The 27089-nt window shown below is 33.2% G+C and overlaps 1 protein-coding gene across 1 annotated transcript in view; it reads right to left on the bottom strand.

Moving 5' to 3' along the window:
* DSCAM (DS cell adhesion molecule) overlaps nucleotides 1–27089 on the bottom strand; it is an 818605-nt gene that overhangs the window by 455700 nt on the left and 335816 nt on the right. The window lies entirely within an intron of this gene.

Here is a 27089-nt window from a genome sequence, read left to right as displayed (position 1 = left end):
GCTTGGAACATAGATTTATAAATAGAAATAGCATGAGGTGAAAAGGGAGATTTGATCTAAAATGTTGAAAGACTTCCCTCTCATCAAAAAGAATTTATGAAGATAAACTGGGAAGCTGATATTTCAAAAATAGTTATATATTTAAAACATTTGCTGAAGAGCTAAAATGACATTGAACTAGTTTAAGATTTTTTGATATGACTACTTCTACTTCTGTTATTTACATAGCATCTGCTTTTTAACCAAGCACAGTGCCAAATGGTTTGCAATTATTTTGTGATCTTCTCAATCACCCTGAGAAGTAGGCCCTTGTGTTATTACCATTTTACGGATAAGGAATTTGAAGGAAATAGAAGTTTAAGTGACTTGTCCAGGGTCATACACCTAATAAGTTTCTGAGGCATGATTTAAACTCAGATCTATTTTCACTCCAAGAGCACTCTATTGTACCATTTGCTGAACTAATTTCACAATGTTTGCAACTTTCAAATGTCAGTACTAGGAATTAGCAAGTTGTCCCTTTCTAACATGTGGTAGTTCTTTATAAGCAACAAGAATAGTTGGGGGAGGGGAGAGGAAGAAATACTTATTCTATTTTTGAAGGTACATCTGTATCTAGTAAAGCTCATTAACAAGTGAAATCAAAGCCTGATCAAACAAAAGGGCTTTATATTGCTTCTGACAAGGTTTACAGAAATTCTAAAAACTGCATCTCAATATTTTCAATAGATATTAGCCAGAGGGGTCTATATGACCTATTTCTAGAGTGCTATCCTGATGTTGTGGAATAAATGACTAATGACTATGACATTCACTTTATGTATTTGCATTTTTCCTATGGAAAATAGCCATGACCATATACAAATTTCTAAGCCTTTAAGACACAATCCTGAATGTTGGAGGGGATGCGGGAAAACGGGGACACTGATGCATTGTTGGTGGAGTTGTGAACGAATCCAGCCATTCTGGAGAGCAATCTGGAATTATGCCCAAAAAGTTATCAAACTGTGCATACCCTTTGATCCAGCAGTGTTTCTATTGGGCTTATACCCCAAAGAGATACTAAAAAAGGGAAAGGGACCTGTATGTGCCAAAATGTTTGTAGCAGCCCTGTTTGTAGTGGCTAGAAACTGGAAAATGAATGGATGCCCATCAATTGGAGAATGGCTGGGTAAATTGTGGTATATGAATGTTATGGAATATTATTGCTCTGTAAGGAATGACCAGCAGGATGAATACAGAGAGGCTTGGAGAGACCTACATGGACTGATGCTAAGTGAGATGAGCAGAACCAGGAGATCATTATACACTTCGACAACGATATTGTATGAGGATGTATTCTGATGGAAGTGGATTTCTCTGACAAAGAGACTTAACTGAGTTTCATTGGATAAATGATGGACAGAAACAGCTACACCCAAAGAAGGAATACTGGGAAATGAATGTGAACTATTTGATTTTTGATTTTCTTCCTGAGTTATTTTTACCTTCTGAATCCAATTCTCCCTGTGCAGCGGGAGAACTGTTCGGTTCTGCAAAGTGTATTGTATCTAGGATATACTGCAACATATTTAACATATATAGGACTGCTTGCCATCTTGGGGGGGGGAGGAGGGAGGGAGGGGAAAAAACAAAACATAAGTGATTTCAAGGGATAATGCTGTGTAAAAATTATCCTGGCATGGATTCTGTCAATACAAAGTTATTATTAAATAAAATTAAATTAAAAAAAAAAAAGACACAATCCTGAGTTCAAATCTGGCCTCAGACACTTAACATTTCCTGACTGTGGGACCCAGGAGAAGTCACTTAACCCCAACTTATTCCCCAATAGGGGAAGGAGGAAGAGGGAAAGAGGAAGAGGGAAGGGGGAAAGGAGAGGGAGGAGAAGAAGGAGAAAGAGGGAAGGAAAAGAGGGAAGAAAAAGAGGGGAGGGGAGAGGAGGAAGGGGAAAGGGGGAGGAAAAAAGGGAAAGGGGGAGGAGTAGGAGAAGGAGAAGGAGAAGGAGAAGGAGAAGGAGAAGGAGAAGGAGAAGACACAATCAAGGTAAAAATGTTCCAGCTTTAATTCAAGATGCTACTGTTCGTGTATTCAAGTTCTAGATAGCAAGAATTTCCCTCAGTCTTTTTATATGTTCTATAAACACCTTCAAGTGTTTGCTCACAGTATGTCTCATCTGAAATGTGCTATTTTTTCATCACTGTCTGTTGACATCATTCTTTTCTTGTAAAGCATACTTCAGGGGCCATATCCTCTATAAAGCATTTTATATCTTTTATCTTACCTAAAAGTGATCTTCTTATCTAAAAGTGATTTCTCCCTCCTAAAAGTTCTAAAAATTATCTGGAATTATTTTTGCCCTTCTTTAAGTCAAAATATTACAATTGGAAGAGACATTACAGCCTCTTCATTTAAAAACTAAACAAAAATCTCTTCCATAACATAAGATATCAAGGGGTTATCTCCAATTTCCTTGAAGACTTAGAGTCAGAATTTACACATTAAAATTCTTACAGGAATATTCTTTTTTAAAAATCTTATTGGGGGAGGAAGGCAGAGCCAAGATAGTGAAGAGCAGAAATGACTTTCTGTGACTTTCTCTGACCTTTCTCTCAAACCCAAAGTAGATTAAGCCTATAAACTGATTTTAAGCTACAGAGCCCACAAATATTTGGAGTACAACACATTTCTAGAAAAAGATACCTTGGAAGAACTTAAAAACAGGTCTGTTTCAATCAGACAGGGGGACAGTCTGCTGAGCCCAGACTATAACATAGGGAGTCCGAGACAAGGAGCTGGAGAACCTTTTCTGAGTCTCTTAGGCTACTCTAATCTGGTTGCAAGTGGGTGATTTAATAGATTTGCTACAAGACACCCAAAAGCCAAAACAAAAGGCAAATTGTAAATCCCTGAGTCCCAGAAGAACTTGGCACCTGGCTGATTATCCAAGGCTGGAACTCTGTCAGAAACATCAGCCCCAGGGCAAATTACAGAAGCTGTTACTCCTTTGTCTTAAGAGCAGATCTTTTCAAAGGGAAAAGTGAAAAGTAAAAAGAACTCTGACCATAGAGAACTTTTATGTAGAGAGAGAACAGACCTCAAACCCTTAGGTTCCCAAAGGCAAATTAACTCCAGATAAAGCCTCAAAGGAAAATATGAGCTAATCCCCATTTCACAAGACCTTCTTGGAAGATTTCAAAAAGGATCTGAAAAGAGAGTTAGGGGACAGCTAGGTGGAGCAGTGGAGAGATCACCAGCCCTGAAGTCAAGAGGACCTGAGTTCAAATTTAGTCTCAGACACTTAATACTTCCTAGCTATGTGATCCTGGGCAAGTCAATTAACTCCAATTGCCTCAGGAAAAAAATAGAGAAAGTTAGAAGAAAAATGTGGAAAGGAAATAAAATCTTTGCAAGAGGGTATGGAAAAGGAAAAACAGAAATTATTTAAAGAAAATTCCTTAAAAATGGAGTTGATGAAATGGAAAAAGCATATAACTCCTTATAAAATAAATATGAAAAAAGATACCAATTTGTTTAAAAACAAAATTTGTGAAATGGAAAAAAAATTCAACTAACAAAACAATCCAATTCATCAAATGCAAAAGGAGCTTAAAAAGGTAACTGAAGAAAATAATACACTAAAAATCAGAATTGAACAAATGGAAGTGAATGATTCAATAACACTTTAAGAATCAAATAGAAACAAAAAATGAAAACAAAATAGAAAGAAATATAAAATACTTCCTAGGAAAAAACAACTGTTCTAGAAAATAGATCTAGGAGAGACAATCTAAGAATTATTGGACTTCCTGAAAGCCACAATGAAAAAAGAGCCTAGACATAATCCTTCAGGAAATCATAAAAGAAAATTGTCCTGATGTCCTAGAATCAGAAGGCAAAATAGCCATTGAAAGAATTCACCAATCACCTGCTGAAAGAAACCCCAAATTAAAAATCTCAAGAACTATTGTGGCTAAATTTCAGAACTATTGGACTAAGGAAAAATATTGCAAGCATCCAAAAAGATATAATTCAAATATCCAGGGGCCACAATCAGGATTACCCAGGTCTTAGCAGCTTCCACTTTAAAAGATTAAAGGGCCTGGAATTTGATATTCTGAAAGACAAAGGAACTTGGATTCCAGCCAAGAATAAGCTATCCAAGCTAAAATGAGCATTATATTTCAAGGAAAAAGATGGACATTCAATGATACAGGTAAAATTCATTTATTTCTGGTGAAAAGACCTGCTGAATAAAAAAAAAATGATCTCCAAATACAGAATTCAAGAAAAGCATAAAAAGATAAAAAGCAAAGAAGTCTTGAAAAACATATTTCTCTTATAGACTTAGAAAGTGCAGGTATAATTTGATTTAATTATGATAATATGAAAAAGTAACAAGAAGTAGAAAAAGGAAAGGAAAAAGAGGAACTTGGAGAGAAAATGAGGGAAATTACATCTTAGCAAGAGGCAAAAAAACCTTACTATAAATGAGGGAAAGAAAGGAGGGAGAAGAACATTGTGTGAATTTTAATCTCATCAGATCTGGCTCAGAGAATATCAGATATATTTGGTTTCACAGAGAAACTCCTATCACTTTAGAGGGAAGTGGAAGAGGAAAGGGAAAAGGAAAGGGGGGGCTTAAAAGGGAAAACAGAAGTAGTAGAGGAAAGGGATAAGAAAGGAGGAGAGGGGGAGGAATGTGTGAGGCAGGTGGTGGTCAGAAGTAAAATAATGGGGAAGAGGGAAGAGAGAAGGTAAAGAGAAAAGTATAACTTGGGGTAAATAAGATGGCAGGAAATACAGAATTAGTCATTTTAATTGTGAATGTAAATTGGATGAACTTCCATAAAATATAAGTGGACAGCAGACTGGATTAAAAATCAGAATCCTACAATATGTTTTTTATATGAAACACATTTAAAGCAGAATGATACACACAGAATAAATGTAAAAGGCTGGAACAGAATTTATTTTGCTTTAGGTGAAGTAAAAAAAAAAAAAAAAAAGCAGGGGTAGTAATTCTGATGTCAGATAAAGCAAAAGCAAAAAAAAAAATGATTTAATTAAAAGAGATAAGGAAAGAACTATATCTTGCTAAAGGGTACCATAGATAATGAAGCAATATCAAAACTAAACATATATTCACCAAGTGGTATAGCATCCAAATTTCTACAGGAGAAATTAAGAGAGCTGCAAAAAAAAAAATAGAGAGCAAAACTACACTAGTGAGAGATCTCAATCTTGCTCTCTTAGAGTTAGATAAAATAAATAAGAAATAAGTTAAGAAGGTAATATAATTTTAGAAAAGTTAGATATGATAGTTCTTTGGAGAAAATTGAATAGAAACAGAAAAGAATATACTTTTTTTTTCTTGGCAGTTCATAGGACCTATACAAAAACTGACCATATGTTAGATATAAAAACCTCAAAATAAAATTCAGAAAGACAGGAATAGTAAATGCATTTTTTTCAGATCATGACACAATAAAAATCACATGTAATAAAAGGCCAAGGGAAAACAGACCAAAAATTAATTAAAAACTAAATAATCTCAAATGAATGGGTGGAGGAAAGAGAGGTGCAGTGATTAGAGCACCAGCCCTGAAGTCAGGAGGACTTGAGTTCAAATTTGGCTTCAGACACTTAACATTTCTTAGATGTGTGACTCTGGGCAAGTCACTTAACTTCAATTGCCTCAGCAAAATAAATAAACAAATAAACAAATGAACAAACAAATAAATGAATGAATGAGTGAATGAATGAATAAATAAATAAATAGGAATGAATTGGTGGAACAACAAATCATAGACATAATCAATAACTTTATACAAGAGAAAGACAATAATGAGACATACCACAATTTGTGGGGTGTAGCCAAAGTTGTTATGAGGGGAAATTGTATGTCTTGAGATGCTTACTTGAATAAAATAGAAAAAGAAAAGATCAATGAAGTGGGAACTAAAAAAGCTAGAAAAAGAACAAATTAAAAACCCTCAATTAAATACTAAATTTGAAATTCTGAAAATAAAAGGGAAGATTAAGAAAACTATTGAATTGATAAATAAAACTAAGTTGGTTTTATGAAAAAAACCAACAAAAAGATAAAACTTTAGTTTATTTGATTAGAAAAAGGAAAAAAGAAAATAAAATTGTTAGTCTTAAAACTGAAAAGGGAAAACTTTCCACCAATGAAGAGGGATTTAGAGCAGTATTAGGAGTTATTTTGCCCAACTATATGTAAATAAATTTGAAATGGAGGAATATCTACAAAAATATACATTGCCCAGGTTAACAGAAAAGGAAATAAATTATTTAAATAGCTTAAATAGTTCCATTTTAGAAAAAGAAATAGAAATGGTATTAATCAACTTTCTAAGAAAAAAATCTTCAGGACCAGATAGATTTATGTGATGACCCCACTAGCACCCAGGATACCCCATAATCAGCTGGAGTCAGGATAAGCAAAAGTCCTTAGTAGTTTATTCTTGGTCTTTAGATGCAGGATTGAATAGGATGAAAGCAGAATCTCCACAACCACCTTCTTCCCCATCTACCGCCAAGTGTGACTCTGGCTAGTCTTACTTCACCTCCTAGTCCCTCCTACAATCTTCTGTATACACCAATCATTGAGCCAGCACAGGATGGTGGGAAGGGCCATTTTCCAAGCATATGCCCATAAAGTATTGTCCAATCAGTAGTTAGCCTCCAGTGCTTGGCTGTCCTGACCTCAGTGCATCGACTCAAGAGTTTCAGACCTCTACAGATTTACATATGTATTCTACCAAACATTTAAAGAACAATTAATTCTAATATTGTATAAACTATTTGAAAAAATAGGGAAAGAAGGACTCCTACCAAATTCCTTTTATGACACAGATATGGTGCTGATACCTAAACCAGACAGAATGAAAAAAGAGAAAGAAAATTATAGACCAATTTCCCTAAGGAATATTGATGCAAAAAAATTTAAATCAAATATAAACAAAGGCATTACAGAAAGTCATCCTCAGGATAATACACTACAACCAAGCAGGATTTACACTAGGAATGCAGGGCTGGTTCAGTATTAGGAAAACTATTAGCACAATTAAATATATCAATAACCAAACCAACAAAAATCATATGATTTTCTCAAAAGATGCAGAAAAAGCATTTGATGAAATTTAAGACCTATTCCTATTAAAAACACTAGAGAGTATAGGAATAAATGGACTTTTCCTTTAAATGATCAGTAGCATCTATTTAAAACCATCAGCAAGCATCATATGTAATGGGGACAAACTAGAACCATTCCTAATAAGATTGGGGGTGAAATAAGATTGCCCACTATCACCATTACTACTAAATATTATACTAGAAATTTTAGCTTTGGCAATAAGAGAAGAAGAGATTAAAGATATTAGAATAGTTAATGAGCAAACCGAATTATCACTCTTTGCAGATGATATGATGGTATACTTAGAGAACTTAGAGAACTAGAGAATCAACTAAAAAACTCCTAGAAACAATACACAACTTTAGCAAAGTTCCAGGATAGAAAATAAATCCACAGAAATCATCAGAATTTTTAGATATTACCAACAAAGTTTAGCAGAAAGAGATATAAGAGAGATCCCATTTAAAATAACTGTTGATAATATAAAATATTTGGGAATCTATGGGCCAAGAGAAAGTCAGGAACTATATGAACACAACTACAAAACACTTTCTACACAAATAAAGTCAGATCTAAACAATTGGAAAAATATCAAGTGCTCATGGGTAGACCAAGTGAATATAATAACAATGACAATACAACCTAAATCAATCTACTTAATCAGTGCTATGCCAATCAAACTTCCAAGAAATTATTTTACAGATCTAGAAAAAAATAATAACAAAGTTCATCGGGAAGAAGAAAAAGTCAAGAATTTTAAGGGAATTAATGGAAAAAAATGCCACTGAAGGTAGCCTAGCTGTGTCAGACCTAAAACTATATTATAAAGCAACAGTCATCAAAATCATTAGGTACTGGCTAAGAAAAAGAGTGGAATACATCAGATTTGTAGGACAGAATAGTTAATAACTATAGCAATCTAGTGTTTGACAAACTCAAAGACCCTACCTTTTGGGATAAGAACTCAGTATTTGACAAAACTGCTGGGAAAATTGGGAATTAGTATGGCAGAAACTAGGCATTGACCCCCTCCCCGCCCCCTACCACCTAACACCATATACCAGGATAAGGTTGAAATGGGTCCATGATTTAGACAAAAAGAGTGATATTATAAGCAAATTAGAATAACACAATATAGTTTACCTCTCAGATCTGTGGAGAAGGAAGAAGTTTGTAACCAAAGAAAAACTGAAGCTCATTATCGTATACCAAATAGATAATTTTGATTATATTAAGTTAAAAAGTTTTTGTACAAACAAAACTAATGCAGATAAGATTAGAATGGAAGCAATAAATTGGGAAAACATTTTTTGCATTTAAGAGTTCTGATAAAAGCCTCATTTCTAAAATATATATAGAATTGACTCAAATTTATAAGAAATCACTCTATTCTCCAATTGATAAATGGTCAAAGTATATGAACACATAATTTTCAGGTGAAGAAATTAAAACTATTTATAGTCGTATGAAAATATGCTCCAAATCACTATTAATCAGAGAAATGCAAATTAAGACAACTCTGAGATACTACTTCACACCTCTCAGATTGGCTAAGATGGCAGGAAAAAATAAGGATGAATGTTAGAAGGGATGTAGGAAAACTGGGATACTAATAAATTGTTGGTAGAATTGTGAATGTGTAATATGCTTCTCTTAAATGTGATGTTCTCTGGGAGCAGATTTCTTGGGGGGCTTCTGAAGGCAGCCAATAATCACAACAAGTGCAGTCAGGGATTAAAGTCCAAATCCTTTATTGTTTCCTCTTTTGTCTTGTCTCCTCCCTGGGGCCCAGTTAGCTTTCCTAGAGGCCTATCTTTCTCCTTGGTTCCAAGAGTTCCTGCTGCTAGTCATTTGCCTCTGCCAGCTTCTGTCTCTAGCTTCCTCCGAATGAGCTTCTAGTAGGCTTGTGTGTCTGGCCCTGAGAGCTTCTTGCTTTTTTGCTGTACACAGAGTATACATCAATTATTATACCACCAGGAAACCATTATTTGTTGTAAGATTAAATCAGTGCTAAACTAGATTTAACCATGATCTCCTCAATTCCACTTAGTACCTTGTTTCAAGTTCTGGCCCATAACATCTCCTTGTAGGATCAGATCAATCATACTGAACCATGCTAAATTAGATAATTATTGTCTCTATCAATTCCATTGACTTAGTATCTTGTAAGAATCCTAAGATGAATGGATTCAGCCATTCTTGAAAGCAATTTGGAACTATGCTCAAAACATTATCAAACTGTGCATACCCTTTGATCCAGCAGTTTTTGTACTAGACTTATATCCCAAAGAAATTTTAAAAGAGGAAAAGGTACCCATATGTGCAAAAATGTTTGTGGAAGCCCTTTTTGTAGTGGCAAGAAATTAGTAACTGATTGGATGCCCATCTGTTAGATATGTCTGAATAAGTTATGGTATATGAATGTTGTGGAATATTATTCTTCAATAAGAAATGATCAGTTGGATGATTTTAGAGAGGTCTGGGGAGATTTGCATGGACTGATGCTAAGTGAAATGAGCAGAACCAGGAGATCATTGTACATGGAAACAAGAAAAAGAAAAGTTACCCATGCATATGTTTTGTGAACACAAAGCTTTAATAAAAAAAAATGCTTCCAACTTGTAAATTGTAGACAAGTGCTACATTTCATTGATAGAAGGGGTTGTTTCCCTTAAATATCTTTGTGAAAATTAAATTACAGGTATTAAAATAATAAAAAGTCTTATTACTAAAATATATAGGAAACTGTTGCAAATTAATCAGAAAAAAGACATACCTCAATTGATAAATGGCTAAAGAATAGCAGTCAAAAATCAGAGAAAGAAACACATTATCCATAGCCAGATTTTATGCTCTAAATCACTAATAATAAGAGAAATTTAAATTCAAACACTGTGAAATTGCCACTTTACACTTTACAAAAAAATGACAAATGCTAGAAAGGATGTATTACATTAATGTGGTATGTAAAAACTGAATTGATGCACCATTTTGGAAGACGATTTGAAACTATCACCAAAAAGTTATTAAACTTTGTATATTCTTTGACTCAATGATATCACTATTAGGAAAATATCTCAGAGCGATAAAATAATGAGGCAAAGAAACTATGTAAATAAAAATAATTATATCAGTTCTTTTTCTTGTGTTAAATAATTAGAAATGGGATGGGGGGGTCCATTATTTGGTGAGTAGCTATGGTATAGAATATGATGGAATACTAGTGTGCTGTAAGAAATGGTAAAAGAGATTATTTCAGAAAAACTGAGAAAGACTTCCATTAACTGATACAGAGTGGAAAATTGCAGAGACGAAGGAACAATTTATATAAAATAACAATGTTATAAAAGCAAACAACTTTGAAAGACAAGAATTCTGATCAATGTAATTGTTTTGCTTGATGATATATATTTGCTACAAGGTTTTTGCTTTCTTTTTCAATTTGGCTTGAGAGAAGTGAAAAGAATAGAAGTGAATTTTGGTAAATTGAAAAAATAAAATTTACTTTTAAAAAAGAATAAGGTGCTCAAAAAGTTATCAAACTGTGCATTACCTTTGATCCAGCAGTGTTTCTATTGGGCTTATACCCCAAAGAGATACTAAAGAAGGGAAAGGGACCTGTATGTGCCAAAATGTTTGTGGCAGCCATTTGTAGTGGCTAGAAGCTGGAAAATGAATGGATGCCCATCAGTTGGAGAATGGTTGAGTAAGTTGTAGTATGTGAACATTATGGAATATTATTGTTCTGTAAGGAATGACCAGCAGGATGAATACAGAGAGGACTGGCGAGACTTACATGAACTGATGCTAAGTGAAATGAGCAGAACCAGGAGATCATTATATACCTCAACAACGATACTGTTGGAGGATGTATTCTGATGGAAGTGAATCTCTTCGATAAAGAGAGCTAATTCAGTTTCAATTGATCAAAGATGGACAGAAGCAGCTACACCCAAAGAAAGAATACTGGCAAATGAATATAAACTGCTTGCATTTTGTTTTTCTTCCCGGGTTATTTATATCTTCTGAATTCAATTTTCCCTGTGCAACAAGAAAACTGTTCAGTTCTGCACACATATATTGTATCTAGGATATACTGTAACCTATTCAACATGTAAAGGACTGCTTGCCATCTGGGGGAGGAGGTGAAGGAGGGAGGGGAAAAATCAGAACAGAAGTGAATGCAAAGGATAATGCTATAAAAAATTACCCTGGCATGGGTTCTATCAATAAAAAGTTATTTTAAAAAAATAGAATAAGAACACCTCCAAGGTAGGCCATTTTTGTATTTGATTTTATTTTGCTACTGAACACTTCCTCCCCCAATATGTTCTCTCTTTTATCAACCTTCCCCCTTCTCATATCCTATTATCCTGTAGGGTAAGATAGATTTTATACCCATATTGACTGTATTTTATTTTATCTTTGAGCCACTTCTAATGAGAGTAAGGTTCACTCATGAACTCTCTCCTCCTCTTTCTTTCCACTGTTAAAGCTTTTTTTTTTGCCTGTTTTTTTATGGCAGATAATTTGCACCATTCCATTTCTCCCTTTCTTTTTCTCCCTCTTTCACCCTTTCATTTCATTATTTAAAAAAAAAAAAGATATTATTCCTTCACATTTAACATACACACACACACACACACACACACACCTTGTGACTATATATATTCCTAACTTCTATAATAATAAGAAAGTTCTAAGGAGTTATAAGTATCACCTTCCCATGTAGAAATAAAGAGATAAACCTTATTAAGTCTCTTATGATATCACTTTCCTGATTACCTCCTTATGCTTCTCCAGAGTCTTGTATTTGAAGATCAAATTTTCCAAATTTGCTCCAAAATTTTCATCATGAGTATTTGCAAACCTTCTATTTCATTGAATGACTATCTTTTCCTCTGAAGAATTATACTCAGTTTTGCTGGGTAGTTGATTCTTGGTTGCAATCCTAGCTCCATTGCTCTCTGAAATATCATATTCCAAGGCCTCCAGTCTTGTAGAAGCTGCTAAATTATGTGTTATTCTGACTATGGCACCACAATATTTAAATTCTTACTTGATGTTTGCAATATTTTTTACTTGACCTGGGAGTTATGGAATTTGACTACAATATTTCTGGGAGTTTTCATTTCATTCAATGTGGGACATTTCATTTCATTTCAATCATTCTCTCAGGAGGTAATTGATAGAGTTTTTCAATTTCTTTTTTATCCTCTGCTTCTAGAATATCAAGACAGTTTTCCTTTATAATTTCTTGAAAGATGATATTCATGTTCTTTTTTTGATCATGACCTTCAGGTAGATCAATAATTTTTAAATTATCTCTCCTGGATCTATTTTCCAGGACAGTTGTTTTTCCAATGAGATATTTCACAAGTTTTGTATTTTTCTTCTTTTTTTTTTTTGGTTTTACTTTATTATATCTTGGTTTCTCATGAATCCATTAGTTTCCATTTGCTCAGTTCTAATTTTTAAGAAATTTTTCCTCAGTAAGTTTTTGTACCTCTTATCTCAATAGCTCAATTTTGTTTTTAAGGCATTCCTCTTTTCAATAGTTTTTTGTATTTCCTTTTGCACCTCTCAAAATTCTTTCCCTAATTTTTCCTCTATCTCTTTTATTTGATTTTCAAAATTCCTTTTGAATTCTTCCATGGACTGAGTCCAATTCTTATTTTTTCTTTAAGGCTTTGGTGCAGAAGCTCTGAGTTTGTTATCATTTTTTGAGTGTATCTTTTGATCTTCCTTGTCACCATAATAACTTTCAATGATCAGAAACTGTTTCTGTTGTCAGTTCATTTTCCTTACCTATCATTTAACTTTTAACTCCTTTCTAAAATAGAACTGTGTTTCCAAAGTGAAAGATACAGTGTCCCAAGCTTGTACAGTTATTTTTGTGCAGGTTGTGTGTGTGTAGTTATTTGTGCAGTTATTTTCAGAGCTCCTTTTAGAGACCTGACCACAAGAACTCTTTCCTGCCCTGGAATTATTAGGAGTAACCTTGTTTCACTGTATCTATAAGATCTAGTATATTAAAGCAACAGAGTTCTCCTGGGCCTGAGGCTGAGGCTTTGCTGGAGTGATTTGAGCTGGGACTACATGCTAGACCCCATCCTGTTGCCACAGACCCTCTCTGCTGATTCCCTAAGTTCTCCTTGATATTCACCAGCTATGAGGTTCATATGCTGATTCAGAGATCCTTCCTTGCAGATGCTGGAGGCAGAGCTGGAGTTGGGCCTGGGTCTGTGCTGGCATGGCCTATTTTGGTTCTGCATGCTGGACTTTCACCCTTGTGTCACAGACCTTTTCTGCTGAGTGCTAATTTGCCTTCTGCTGGAAAATGTTCTACTCCATCTTTGGGGGTGTTCTGATGCTCTAAAATTTGTTTACATTCATTATTTAAAGGATTTTGAAGCAATTTTGGAGAAAAGTTAGGAGATCCTGTCTTTAATCTGCTATCATGATTGTTCCTTTAACCATTTAATTTTTGGATAGCTCCAATTGAAGGAGTCTTTCTTTATCTTAAATTAGTTTCTTCACAACTACCGAAGACAATTGATGACAAAATGGATAAAGTGCTGGACCAAAAGTTAGAATAAACTGAGGTCAAATCTAGTCTCAGACACTAGCTATGTCCTAGTATGAGCAAGATATTTGATCTCTATTTCCCTCAATTACTTCTATTGTAAAGTTAAGATAATAATAGCATCTTTCTCTCAAGACTGTTGTGAGGATCAAGTGAGATAATATTTGTAAAAAAAAAAAAGACTTACATAGTACCTGGAAAACATTGGATTGGATATGAATAAAATTATTTTCATTCCCCTTTCCTATCACACAATTTACCTAGTTCTGCTTTCTGAGCAGAACAGGTTGAATATGTCATATAAAAATCCATTGAATACTTGAAGACACATATCATATATCCTCAATTTTCTTAGCTAAATATTTCCAGTTTCTTTACTTTATGTTTATATGATCTAAACTCCAGGAAATTGTCTATCCTGATTATCAATATAATTTCTAAAATGTGGCACATAGAAATAAATACAGGAATCTAAATATGACATAATCACAGCAAACCAAAACAACTTGCTTTCTTCTTATCCTACTAGAAGTTATCTACCTGTGTTGAAAAGTTACTCTCTTAAAGCAAACTAATACAATATTAATGTTCTTGGTTTTCTTGTATCTCTTTGTTGACTCATGCTGAACTTAAAATCTACCCAAAATTAAGATCTCATCCAGACAAACTGCTGTCTAGTCTATGCCTCACCAATCTTGTCCTTATGAAAAATATCCTAAGTGTAAAATCTTACATGATAAGAAAAGTATAAGAATGATTCCAGCTAGAAGTTTTGACAATGATTTGACTAGATTGCTATGAAGTAACAAAGATACTTATGAGGTAAATAGAGAATTTAAATATAGATGTAGCAGTTTGAGAATGTAAAAATGGAAATAGCAAGATGTTATAAAATTCTTTATAATTTATTTCTGTTACATTGGCCATTCTTCCTCATAAATCTCTACTATATGTAACTGGAGAAATATTCAGAGAAATATGATTTTTCCCTTTGTTTAAAAAAAAACAACTTTTATATTATGTGACTTTATCCAACTTTTTTAGTTTAGTTTAGATTAGTCTACATAATATTTGAGGTTCAAAAGAGATAATCTGTACAACTGCTATAGAAGGATCAAGACCTGAATAACTGAGAATTGCTTCAGTTGCCTTTGAACCAGATCACCAGATCTAATGTTATTTTGCTGTCACTAAATCTTAATAAGGCAGCTGCTTCTATTAACTTAGAGTCAGGCTCTGATAGTTTTTATGTAAAATTATTGATTTTTGACTAAATGGGGAAAAAAATACCACCAAGCCCATAGAACAATCCATCTCTGGACTAAGCATATTCACTGACTTCCCCATACTTGGAATGCTCTCCTTCTTCATCAATAGGAAGCTAATAGCTAGCTTCTCTGACTTCTCTCAAGTTTCAGTTAAAATTATACCATCAAGAAAAATGTCTCAGTCTTCCTTAATGTTAGAGTCTTTTCTCTAACCCCTTCTGGCAATTTATTCTGAATTTCCAATTTAGCTCTGAATTTTGGCTATAATATTCTTGCAAGTTTAAATTTGACAGTTTCTTTAATGCAGTAACTAGATTTTTTTTTTCTATGTCTACTTTGCCCTCTAGTTCTAAGAGATTTGATAAGTTTGAGGCATTCTATGATTTTTTTATTTCTAGTGTCCTTTGGTGGGGTGGAACATACTTTTCAGGTAGTTCAAGGTTTCCTCTATTTTTCTTCCTCATTTTTTTTGCTAGGAGATAATTTACATTTTCCCTCTTTTTTTAATCTTTTGATTTTATTTTAATATTGTTGTTGTTTTATGGAGTCATTGACTTCTATTTGTTTGATTCTAATTTCAGACAATATGTGGTTTGGGCCAGTTTTTGTACCTTTTACAATATTAATTCTCTTTCCAATTCTTACTTTCACTTCTTTTCTTTTCTCCCCTTTAGTCCTCTGATTTCATTCATAAAAACTTTTAAAGCTAAATAAAACAACAACAACAATTCTTTCATCTCTTCCAGGTATTCTAGTTATATTTGCTTCTAAGCGGTAGTGAGATTCTCTTTATAGATATTTTGGAATCTTTCACTTCTGCTGGATGTCATCCTTGGCAGTATGATTTTAATTTTTAATGGTTGATTTAAAAAAATTTGCGCATATTTTCAACTTACTCCCTAACTTCATTTTTAATATTTAGGAAGCACTTCTGGAGAACAGGACGGGTTGGTAAAGTTTCTGTTATTTGGTAGTGCTGGGTTATTCCAGACTTTTAGAGACAGCTTAGCCTGAGGAACTAAGGTTTTAGTGCTGGGTTATTCCAGACTTTTAGAGACAGCTTAGCCTGAGGAACTGTAAGGTTTTAGTGCTCCTAAAGTGACCTTTTCTCAGGCAAACTCTGATTGTTGCTCCTTTTGGTCTGTGCTGTACAAATTCATGACTAGAGATTATGCCTGCCAAATAATAGAATGTTGTTAGATTGATCAAATCTCATCCAATTAGGAAGCTTTGCTGGTTTAGAGTAACAGAGTAGCAGGTTCCCCTTTGGTCTGGTATTCTGCCACATTTTATTTCTCTACAGGCTTCAGATTGGGTTAAAAGCTGTAATCAAAAGTGGGCTATGTTAGAGGTTTTAATCACACAGCTTCTTGCTTAATACTTTCTTAGTACACCACCTGGGACTTAAGACCACTGAATACTCAAAAAGGCCATAATGGGGAATAGGCCCCTCCCTTCTCAGTCTACTCTGGATCTGTGACCTAGAATTGTATGTTACAAAGTTTCTAGTTGCCACCTATTCCCATTGTGGTACCTTGATATGGATCTGGTACTTCCTTTTGATCTGTGCAGAATCTCTTGCTGAGCGATAAAGTTCCATTATATGGAGCTAAGTCTAACTAGACCCCGCCCCCAGTGTTTAGACCTCTGTGTCCCCTTATGTTGGTATGGACTAGAAAAGAATGACTCATGGCACTTTTTTGAACTTTTCTATCAGAATTTTGTGTAGTACATTTTCCAGACATGTTTGGAAGAGTTTTTGTTGTTGTTGGTGGTGGTGGTGGTTTTTGGGGGGTGGAGGGTAAGGTCACTAATGGGTTGCATTATTTCCTAATACTCTAATAAGTTCTACCATATTATATAGGACTGTTTGCCATCTACGGGAGGGGGTGAAGGGAGAGAGGGGAAAAATCGGAACAGAAGTGAGTGCAAGGGATAATGTCAAAAATTACCCTAGCATGGGTTCTGTCAATAAAAAGTTATTATTTAAAAAAATAAAAAATAAATAAATAAAAAAGTTCTACCATATTATGATCTAATAAAGGAATGGAAAATAGCAAGAACTTATCAGATCAGCTTGTATTTTTCTCTAAATATTATAGGAATCCAAATGTATATAGATTCTGGAAATATTTGAGATGGCACCCTTATAAAAGTAATGACAAGATCTTGCTGGTTTGGTTTCATCATTATCCTATTTTCCATGAAAGGAGAGTTTTTCATCTGTTAAATCACAAGTTTGGCTATGTTACCACTGAATGTGAATTTCATGAATCATGAAATAATTTGCTCCAAATGATATTGATAATATTTCAAGAAAATTGCAGGAATTTTATCCCATAATAAAAGTATAAATGATCAATCTGTTTGTGATTTTATGGCAAATTTCTCCAATTATCATATCAGAACTACAAACATTTTATGCTAAATCTTACTATTACTATTATCTTAGTAAAATTCAGTTCATAATGATAAGTACTGAAAGAATGAGAAACCTTACTTATTTTTTTGCTACTGCTATGAATTTGTAGATGTTTATGTAATTTTTGAGTCCCCAATACTTATCCCAGACAATTGGAATCATTTAGGTTTAAATAAGTAGTTTCTGTATTTAACCATAACTGATGAGGATAATAATGAAGTAGGTAATAATGATGAAAAAGTTGGTGACAAACAGAAGAAAGAAATAGCAAGTGTGGCTGTGCAAAGAATAATAAATAGATCAATTGTGGCTAGACTGAAATGCTTTTGTTATTATATATTATATATAAGAATCTGAAAAGGGAGGTAGATGTAAGGTTTTCAGTCTTTGAATAAAATTTAGTAATTATCTAAAAATTGTCAGAATAGAATATGGTCTTTCTAGATAAAACAGAAACTTTTTAAAGCTATAAATTAGCTTTTGAATTTTTCTTGTTTGGTTTCTCTCTCCATAATATCAAGGAAGAGAGGAGCACATTTTACATGTTATATGGTTCTGACTAGAGTGGCCCCTCCCTCAAATACTAAACTTTCGTTGTATACTCAAATGACTTCTGATACATTTAATCAGTTATTGAAAACATTTACTTGTCTTGAACAAAAGGAAATGCTGAGGAGGAAGAAGAAAATATGATTTCACTTTCAAGGAATCATGATATTTGAAACAGATATGTCCAGTATATCATTATGAAATCAGAAGGCTACTTATACATTTTCTAGAATGTAAAAGACAGATGTCACAGTTTAAGAATATGAATACTAAAATTGTAATTAATATTCTTGACATTTTCCCACTATTATTTAATTCATTCCCCCTTGGCTATAGCTTGGAGCTTGTTTTAGCCTGAAAGAGTCATTCAACAGCTACAATGGATAGTTCTATGGTACGAAGAATCTTTATAGAGCACAATTTAATGGGAGAAGTGGAATGGATGAAAAAGGCTACCTTTATACAAGCAAGGTAGGTAAGATCAGTAGATATAAATGAAGACTCATGGTAGGAACTAAAACAAGTCAATGAATTTTTTTTTTTTTGGCATACTTATGGTTCTGTAATTTTTTTTTTCTTAACAGCTTTTCTAAAGGGGAGGGAGGTTGGAGTCGTGTCTATAGGAACAATTCTTTAGAGAGTTTTTTATGTCTCTTTTAATCTAATTGAAAATATTTACAATATTTCTCTTAGCTCCATGTAAAAACAGCTTTTAACATTGGTTTTGGAAACCTTCAGTTTTAAAATCTCTCTCGCATTGTGAAATACATTATATATGTATAGAAATGCAAAACATTTCCACAATTGTTACATTGTAAAAAAAAAAAAAAGACCAAAAAAAATAATAAAAAGAAAAGAAAAAGATATGCTTCAATCTGTATTTCGATAGCATCATTTTTTACTCTGGAAATGGACAGCATTCTCATCATAAATGCTTCAGAGTTGTTTTGGATCATTGTAATGTAAAGAATAACTAAGTTATTCATAGTTTGAATTAGTGCTGTTACTTTGTACACATCATATTTCACTTTGCATTATTAACCTGTGAAAGTCTTTCCAGATATTTCTGAGAATATCCTGCTCATCATTTTTCATAGCAAGATAGTATAACATTCTAATTACATAGTATTTCCACAGTTAATGAGCATCTCCTCAGTTTTCAATTTTTGCCAATAGAAAAAGAGCTGCTGTAAACATTTTTGTACAAATAGGTTGTTTTCTTCTTTGTTTTTTAAATTTCTTTTGGAATACAGACCTAGTAGTGGCATTGCTTATGCATGGTCCTTGGGCATAATTTCAAATTGCTCTACAGGAGAATGAATCAGTTCACAACTCCACCAACAATAAATTAATGCCAATTTCCCCACATTCCTTCCAAAATTTGCCATTTACCTTTTCTGTCCTATTAGCTAATCTAATAAGTATAAGATAGTACCTCAGGATTGTTTTAATTTGATTTCTTCTAATCAATAGTGATTTAGAGCATTTTTTAAATATGGCTATAAAGAACTTTGATTATCTCATCTGAAAACTTCATATTTTTGATCATTTATCAATTGGGAAATGGCTCTCACCTTTTAAAAATTTTATTCAGTTTTTATATGTTTGAGAAATGAGGCATTTATCAAACTTGCTTCAATTTTTTTTCATACTTACTTTTGCTGACTGGATTTTCTTTCCTCCTATTTCCCTTTCATTAGTCATTCTATTCTCTCTTTCCTTTTACCCCATTCCTCCTCAAAAATGCTTGGTTTATGACTATCTCCTCCCTCAATCTGCCTTCTCTTCTACCAAACTTCTCCTTCACATATTCTCTTCCCTTATTACCTTTCTATATGGTAAGATAGATTTCTATACCAAAATGAGAGTATATATTATTACATCTTTGAGCCAGTTCTGATAAGAATATGGTCCATTTATTCTTCCTTTCCTCCCTCTCTTTCCTTTCACTGAAAAAGCTTCTTCATGTCTTTTTATGTGAGATAATTGATCCCATTCTACCTCTCACTTTCCCTTTCACCCATTACATTACTCTCTAACCCCTTAATTTTATTTTTAGATATTATCTCTTCATATTTAACTAAATTTGTGCCCTCTGTGTGTGTGTGTGTGTATATATATATATATATATATATATATATATATATAATATATATATGTATGTATGTATATATACATGTGTGTGTATATAAATACACACAACAAGCAGTATTATACTCAGTTTTGCTGGGTAAGTGATTCTAAGTTGTAATCCTATCTCCTTTGCCCTGCAGAATAACATTCCAAGTCCTTTGTTCCTTTAACATAGAAACTGCTAAATCTTGTGTAATCCTGACTGTGGATCCATGATATTTGAATTATTTCTTGCTGGTTGCTTGCAATATGTTCTTCTTGAATTAGGAGTTTTGGTATTTGGCTATTGTATTTCTTGGAACTTTTATTTTGAGATCACTTTTAGGAGATGATTGGCAAATTCTTTCAATTTCTATTTTATCCCCTGGGTCTATAATATCAGGACAATTTTCCTTTATAATTTTTGGCAAGATGATGTCTAGAATCTTTTCTTGATTATGGTTTCAGGTAATCCAATAATTTTTAACTTATCTCTCCTGAATATATTTTTCAGGTCAGTTGTTTTTCCAATGAAATATTTATGTTGTATTCCATTTTTTTTTCATTCTTTTGGTTTTGTTTTATTTTTTCTTGATTACTCACAAGATTATTAGCTTCCATTTGCACAATTTTAATTTTTAAGGAATATTTTTATCAGTGAGATTTTGTAACACCATTTCCATTTGGCCAGCTACTTTTTAAGAATGTTTTTCTTCAGTGAATTTAGGATGCCTCTTTTTCTATTTGGTCAATTATGCTTTTTGATGTATTTTTTTTTTCTTGTTGACTTTTTGTATCTCTTTTACCATTTGGCCTAGTATGTTGTTGTTGTTTTTTTTTAAAGTGTGATTTTCTTTGTTGTTGTTTTTTCTTGTGTTTCTGTTACTAAACTGTTGCCTCAGTTGGCATGATTTTCTTGTCTCACTCTCATTTTTCTTCCCAATTTTACTTGTAATTCTCTTAGTTGATTCTCAAAATGCTTTTTGAATTCTTTCATAACCTTAAATCAATTCACATTTTTCCTGGAGGGTTTAAATGTAAGAGCTTTATCTTTATTGTCGTCTTCTATAGGTTTTGATCTTCCTTTTCATCATAGTAACTTTCTATGGTCATATTTTTTCTCTGTTGTTTGATCATTTCCCCAGTATTTTACTTGATTTTTCCTTCTTTCTTCAAGTATGCCTCTTTTTCCAAGGTGGTGGGTGCATTGTCTCAAGCTGCAGAAGTTTTGAGCAGATGTTTTCAGAGATACATCTAGAAACCTGTAAGTCTTCAGTTCTTTTAATGTATTATGATTTAAGAAAAGATGTTTACTATTCTCTTGGCCTGTGGTCTATGAATGAGGACCACCACTCTTTTCTGCCCTAGAACTATGAGGAAGGTTTCTGATGTACTGTGGTCACAAGCTCTTAGTGTTTCCCCTCCTCCTGAGTTGTGAGCAAAGCAACAGAGTCCTGTCTCGGTGCTATCAAAGAGACCCTTGTAATTACCTTCTAGCTAGCTTTACCATTTGTGGACTGAAAGCTCTGGAAGCAATAGCAGTTACCCTGCTGCTGCCAATGATGATTAAGTAGTTCCCTAAACTGCTCCTAGTTTGCTGGGTTCTGGGTTGTGCTGGTACTGTCTGTGCTTAATTGTGCTCCATTCTCATTCAGGTCCATCAAGACCTTCCCTACCATAATTCTAAATTGTCTTTGTGTCTGTGGGCCACAGTCACTGCTCTCACTTATTTTTATTTATTTTTGTTTGTTTGTTTGATTGATTTGTTTTCTTATTTGTTTATTTTAATTAGAGTTTTTTATTTATAAAACATATTGCATGGGTAATTTTTCAACATTGACCCTCGCAAAGCCTTCTGTTCCAAATTATCCCTTCCTTCCCCCCACTCCCTCCCCTAAGTGGCAAATAGTGCAAAACATGTTAAATATGTTAAAATATATGTTAAATCCAATATATGTATATATATATGCATTTATATATACATTTATACAGTTATCTTGCTGCACAAGAAAAATCAGATCAAGAAGGAAAAAACTGGGAAAGAAAATAAAATACAAGCAAAAAACAACAGAAAGAATGAGAATGCTTTGTTGTGGCCCATACTCAGCTCACATGGTACTCTTTCTCTCTCTCTCTCTTTTTTTTTTTAAATAATTTTTTATTGATAGAACCCATGCCAGGGTAATTTTTTTACAGCATTATTCCTTGCACTCACTTCTGTTCCAATTTTTTCCTTCCCTCCCTCCACCCCCTCCCCCAGATGGCAAGCAGACCTTTACATGTTGAATAGGTTATAGTATATCTTAGATACAATATATATGTGTGGAACCGAACAGTTTTCTTGTTGCACAGGGAGAATTGGATTCAGAAGGTATAAATAACCTGGGAAGAAAAACAAAAATGCAAGCAATTTATATTAATTTTCCAGTGTTCTTTCTTTGGGTGTAGCTGGTTCTGTCCATCCTTGATCAATTGAAACTGAATTAGCTCTCTTTAACAAAGAGATCCACTTCCATCAGAATACATCCTCCAACAGTATCGTTGTTGAGGTATATAATGATCTCCTGGTTCTGCTCATTTCACTTAGCATCAGTTCATGTAAGTCTCACCAGTCCTCTCTATATTCATCCCGCTGGTCATTCCTTACAGAACAATAATATTCCATAATATTCATATACCACAATTTGCTCAACCATTCTCCAATTGATGGGCATCCATTCATTTTCCAGCTTCTAGACACTACAAACAGGGCTGCCACAAACATTTTGGCACATACAGATCCCTTTCCCTTCTTTAGTATCTCTTTGGGCTATAAGCCCAGTAGAAACACTGCTGGATCAAAGGGTATGCACAGTTTGATAACTTTTTGAGCATAGTTCTAAATTGCTCGCCAGAATGGCTAGATGTGTTCACAATTCCACCAACAATGCATCAGTGTCCCTGTTTTCCCACATTCCCTCCAACATTCCACATTATCTTTCCCTGCCACTCTAGCCAATCTGACAGGTCTGTAGTGGTATCTCAGAGTTGTCTTAATTTGCATTTCTCTGATTAATAATGATTTGGAGCATATTTTCATATGTCTATAAATAGTTTCAATTTGTTTGTCTGAGAATTGTCTGTTCATATCCTTTGACCATTTATCAATTGGAGAATGGTTTGATTTCTTATAAATTAGAATCAATTCTCTATATATTTTGGAAATGAGGCCTTTATCAGAACCTTTGATTGTAAAAATGTTTTCCCAGTTTATTGTTTCCCTTCTAATCTTGTCTGCATTTGTTTTGTTTGTACAAAAACTTCAATTTGATATAACCAACACATGGTACTCTCTTTGAGTAAAGATGGCTGTCTTTATCACTGAACAATTGGAACTGGTTTGAATCATCTCATTGTTGAAGAAAGCCACGTCCATCAGAATTGATCATTGTATAATCTTATTGTTGCAGTGTATAATGATCTCCTGGTTCTGCTCATTTCACCTGGCATCAGTTCATGTTTCTCCAGGACTCTCTCAAATTATCTTGCTAGTTATTTCTTACAGAACAATAATATTCCATAACAGTCATATACCATAACTTAGCCATTCTCCAATTGATGGGCATCCATTCAGTTTCCAGTTTCTTGCTATCACACAAAGGGCTGCCACAAACATTTTTGCACATGTGGGTCCCTTTCCCTCCTTTAAAATCTCTTTGGGTTATGGGCCCAATAGAAACACTGCTGGATCAAAGGGTATGCATAGTTTGATAGTTTTTTGATCATAGTTCTATATTGCTCTCCAGATTGGTTGTATCCATCCACAGTTTCACCAGCAATGTATCACCAATCAATGTATCAGTGTCCCAGTTTGCCCACATACTCTCTAACATTCATCATTATCTTTTCCTGTCATCTTAGCCAATCTGAGAGGTGAGTAGTGGTATCTCAGAGTTGTTAATTTGCATTTCTCTGATCAATAGTGATGTGAAGTAACTTTTCATATTACAAATATTTTCAATTTCTTCATCTGAGAATTGTCTGTTCATATACTTTGACCATTTATCAACTGGACAACAGCTTGAATTCTTATAAATTTGAGTCAATTCTCTATATATTTTAGAAATGAGGCCTTTATCAGAACCTTTGAATGTAAAATGTTCTCTCAATTTATTTCTTCCCTTCTAATCTTGTCTGCATTAATTTTATTTGTACAAAAATTTTCTTAACTTGATATAACCAAAATTATCTATTTTGTGATCAATAATGATCTCTAGTTCTTCTATGGTCACAAATTCCTTCTTCCTCCATAGATCTGAGAGGTAAACTATTCTATATTCTTCTGATTTGGTTATAAAATCGTTTTTTATGTCTAGATCATGAACTCATTTCAACTTTATCTTGGTATATGGTGTTATGTGTGGTTCAATGCCTAATTTTTGCCATAGTAGTTTCCAATGTTCCCAGCAGTTTTGATCAAATAGTGAATTCTTAGACCAAAAGCTGGGGTTTTTGGATTTGTCAAATGTTAGTTTGTTATTGTTATTGACTATTAAGTTTTGTGAACCTAACCTATTTCACTGATCAGCTGCTCTATTTCTTAGCCAGTACAAAATGGTTTTGATGGCTGCTGCTTTATAATATAATTTTAGAACTGGTACAGGTAGGTCAACTTCATTTGCTTTTTTTTTTTCATTAATTCCCTTGAAATTCTTGACCTTTTGTTTTTCCATATGAATTTTGTTGTTATTATCTCTAAGTTAGTAAAATAGTTTGTTGGGAGTTTGATTGATATAATGCACTAAATAAGTAGATTAGGTAGTATTGTAATTATTATATTCGCTTGATCTATCCAAGTGCACTTGATATTTTTTCCAATTGTTCAGATCTGGCTTTATTATTGTGGAAAATGTTTTGTAGTTTTGCTTGTATAGTCCCTGACTTTTCTTTCTTTTTTTTTTTTTTAATTAGTCCTTGACTTTTCCTTGGCAGATAGATTCCCAAATATTTTATTCTATCCTAGTTATTTTAAATGGAATTTCTCTTTGAATCTCTTGTTATTGGGTTTTGTTAGTGATGTATGAAAATGCTGATGAGTTAATATGGTTTTATTTTATATCATGCATCTTTGGTAAAGTTGGAGATTATTTCTAGTAGTTTTTTTTAGTTGATTCTCTAGATTTCTCTAAGCTTAGCATCATATTAATCTGCAAAGACTGATAATTTGTTTTCCTCATTACCTCCTCAAATTCTTTTAATCTCTTTCTCTTCTCTTATTTCCAAAACTAGCACTTCTAATACGATATTGAATAATAATGGTAATAGTGGGCAACTTTATTCCATCCCTGACTTATTGGGAATTGGTCTAGTTTATCCTTCTTACATATGATACTTGCTGATGGTTTTAAATAGATGCTACTGACTATTTTAAGGAAAAGTACATTTATTCCTATACTCCCTAATGTTTTTAATATGAATGGATGTTGGATTTTATCAAATGCTTTTTTTGCATCTATTGAGATCATCATATGATTTTGTTAATTTGGCTTTTGATAAAGTCAATTATGCTAATAGTTTTCCAACTATTGAATCACCCCTGTATTCCTGGTATAAATCTTACTTGGTTATGTTGTAATTATTCTGGGGAAATTTTTCTGTACTCTCTTTGCTAATATTTTATTTAAGATTTTGAATCAATATTCATTAGGGAGATCGGGCTATAAGTTTCTTCCTCTGTTTTCATCCTACCTGATTTTGGTATCAGTACCATGTCTGTGTCATAGAAGGAATTGGAAGGAGTCCTCCATTCCCTATTTTTTCAAATAATTTATAAAGTATTAGAGTTAATTATTTTTTGATAATTCTTTGGTAGAATTCACATGTAAATCCATCTGGTCCTCAGGATTTTTTCTTAGGGAGTTGATTAATAGCTTTTTCTACTTCTTTTTCTAAAATGGGACTATTTAAGTAATTTATTTCCTCTCCTGTTAATCTGGGTAATCTATATTTTTGTAGTTTAGGTCATCAAATTTATGGGCATAAGGTTGGGCAAAATAACTCCTAATTATTGCTCTAATTTTCTTTTCATTGGTGGAAAGTTTTGCCTTTTCATTTTTGAGATTAACAATTAGATTTTCCTCTTTCCTTTTTCTAATCAAATTGACTAAAGCTTTATCTATTTTATTGGTTGTTTCATAAAACCAACTCTTACTTTTATTTATTCAGTCAATAGTTTTTTTTTTTTAACTTTTGATTTTTTTAATTTCTCCTTTTATTTTTAGAATTACAAGTTTTGTATTTGATTGGGGGGTTAATTTGTTCTTTTTCTAGCTTGTTTTAGTTACAAGCCTAATTCATTGATCTTCTCTTTATTTTATGCAAGTATGCCTGAAGAGATATAATATTTCCCTTTATTACCACTTTGGTTGCATCCTACAAATTTTGGTATGTTGTCTCATTATTGTCATTCTATTGTGTGAAATTATTAATTGTGCCTATGATTTGCTGTTTCACCCATTCCTTCTTTAGGATGAGATTATTTAATTTCCAATTACTTTTTGTTGTATTTTCCCCTGGCCTTTTATTGAATGTAATTTTTATTACATTGTGATCTGAAAAAAAGCATTTATTATTTCTACCTTTCTTCATATGGTCAAATTTTTGTATAGGTTCCATGAATTGACAGAAGAAATTGTACTCCTTTCTGCCTCCATTCAATTTTCTCCAAAGATCTTTCATACCTAACTTTTCTAATATACTATTTACTTCTTTGACTTCTTTCTTATTTATTTTGTGCTTTGATTTATCTAGAGCAAAGTTGAGATCTCCCACTACTATAGTTTTGCTGTGTATTTCTTCTTGCAATTCTCTTAATTTCTCCTTTAGGAATTTAGATGCTATGCCACTTGGTGTATATATGTTTAATATTAATATTACTTCTTTATCTTTTTAAAAATTAGATCAATTTTTACTTTTGCTTGAGCTATGATTAGAATGACTACCCTTGCTTTTTTT

The sequence above is a fragment of the Antechinus flavipes genome, chromosome 3 (assembly GCF_016432865.1).
Source record: "Antechinus flavipes isolate AdamAnt ecotype Samford, QLD, Australia chromosome 3, AdamAnt_v2, whole genome shotgun sequence".
Taxonomy (NCBI): Eukaryota; Metazoa; Chordata; class Mammalia; order Dasyuromorphia; family Dasyuridae; genus Antechinus; species Antechinus flavipes.
Note: the sequence above shows the minus strand (reverse complement) of the source record. Positions and strands in the feature narration are given on the sequence as shown.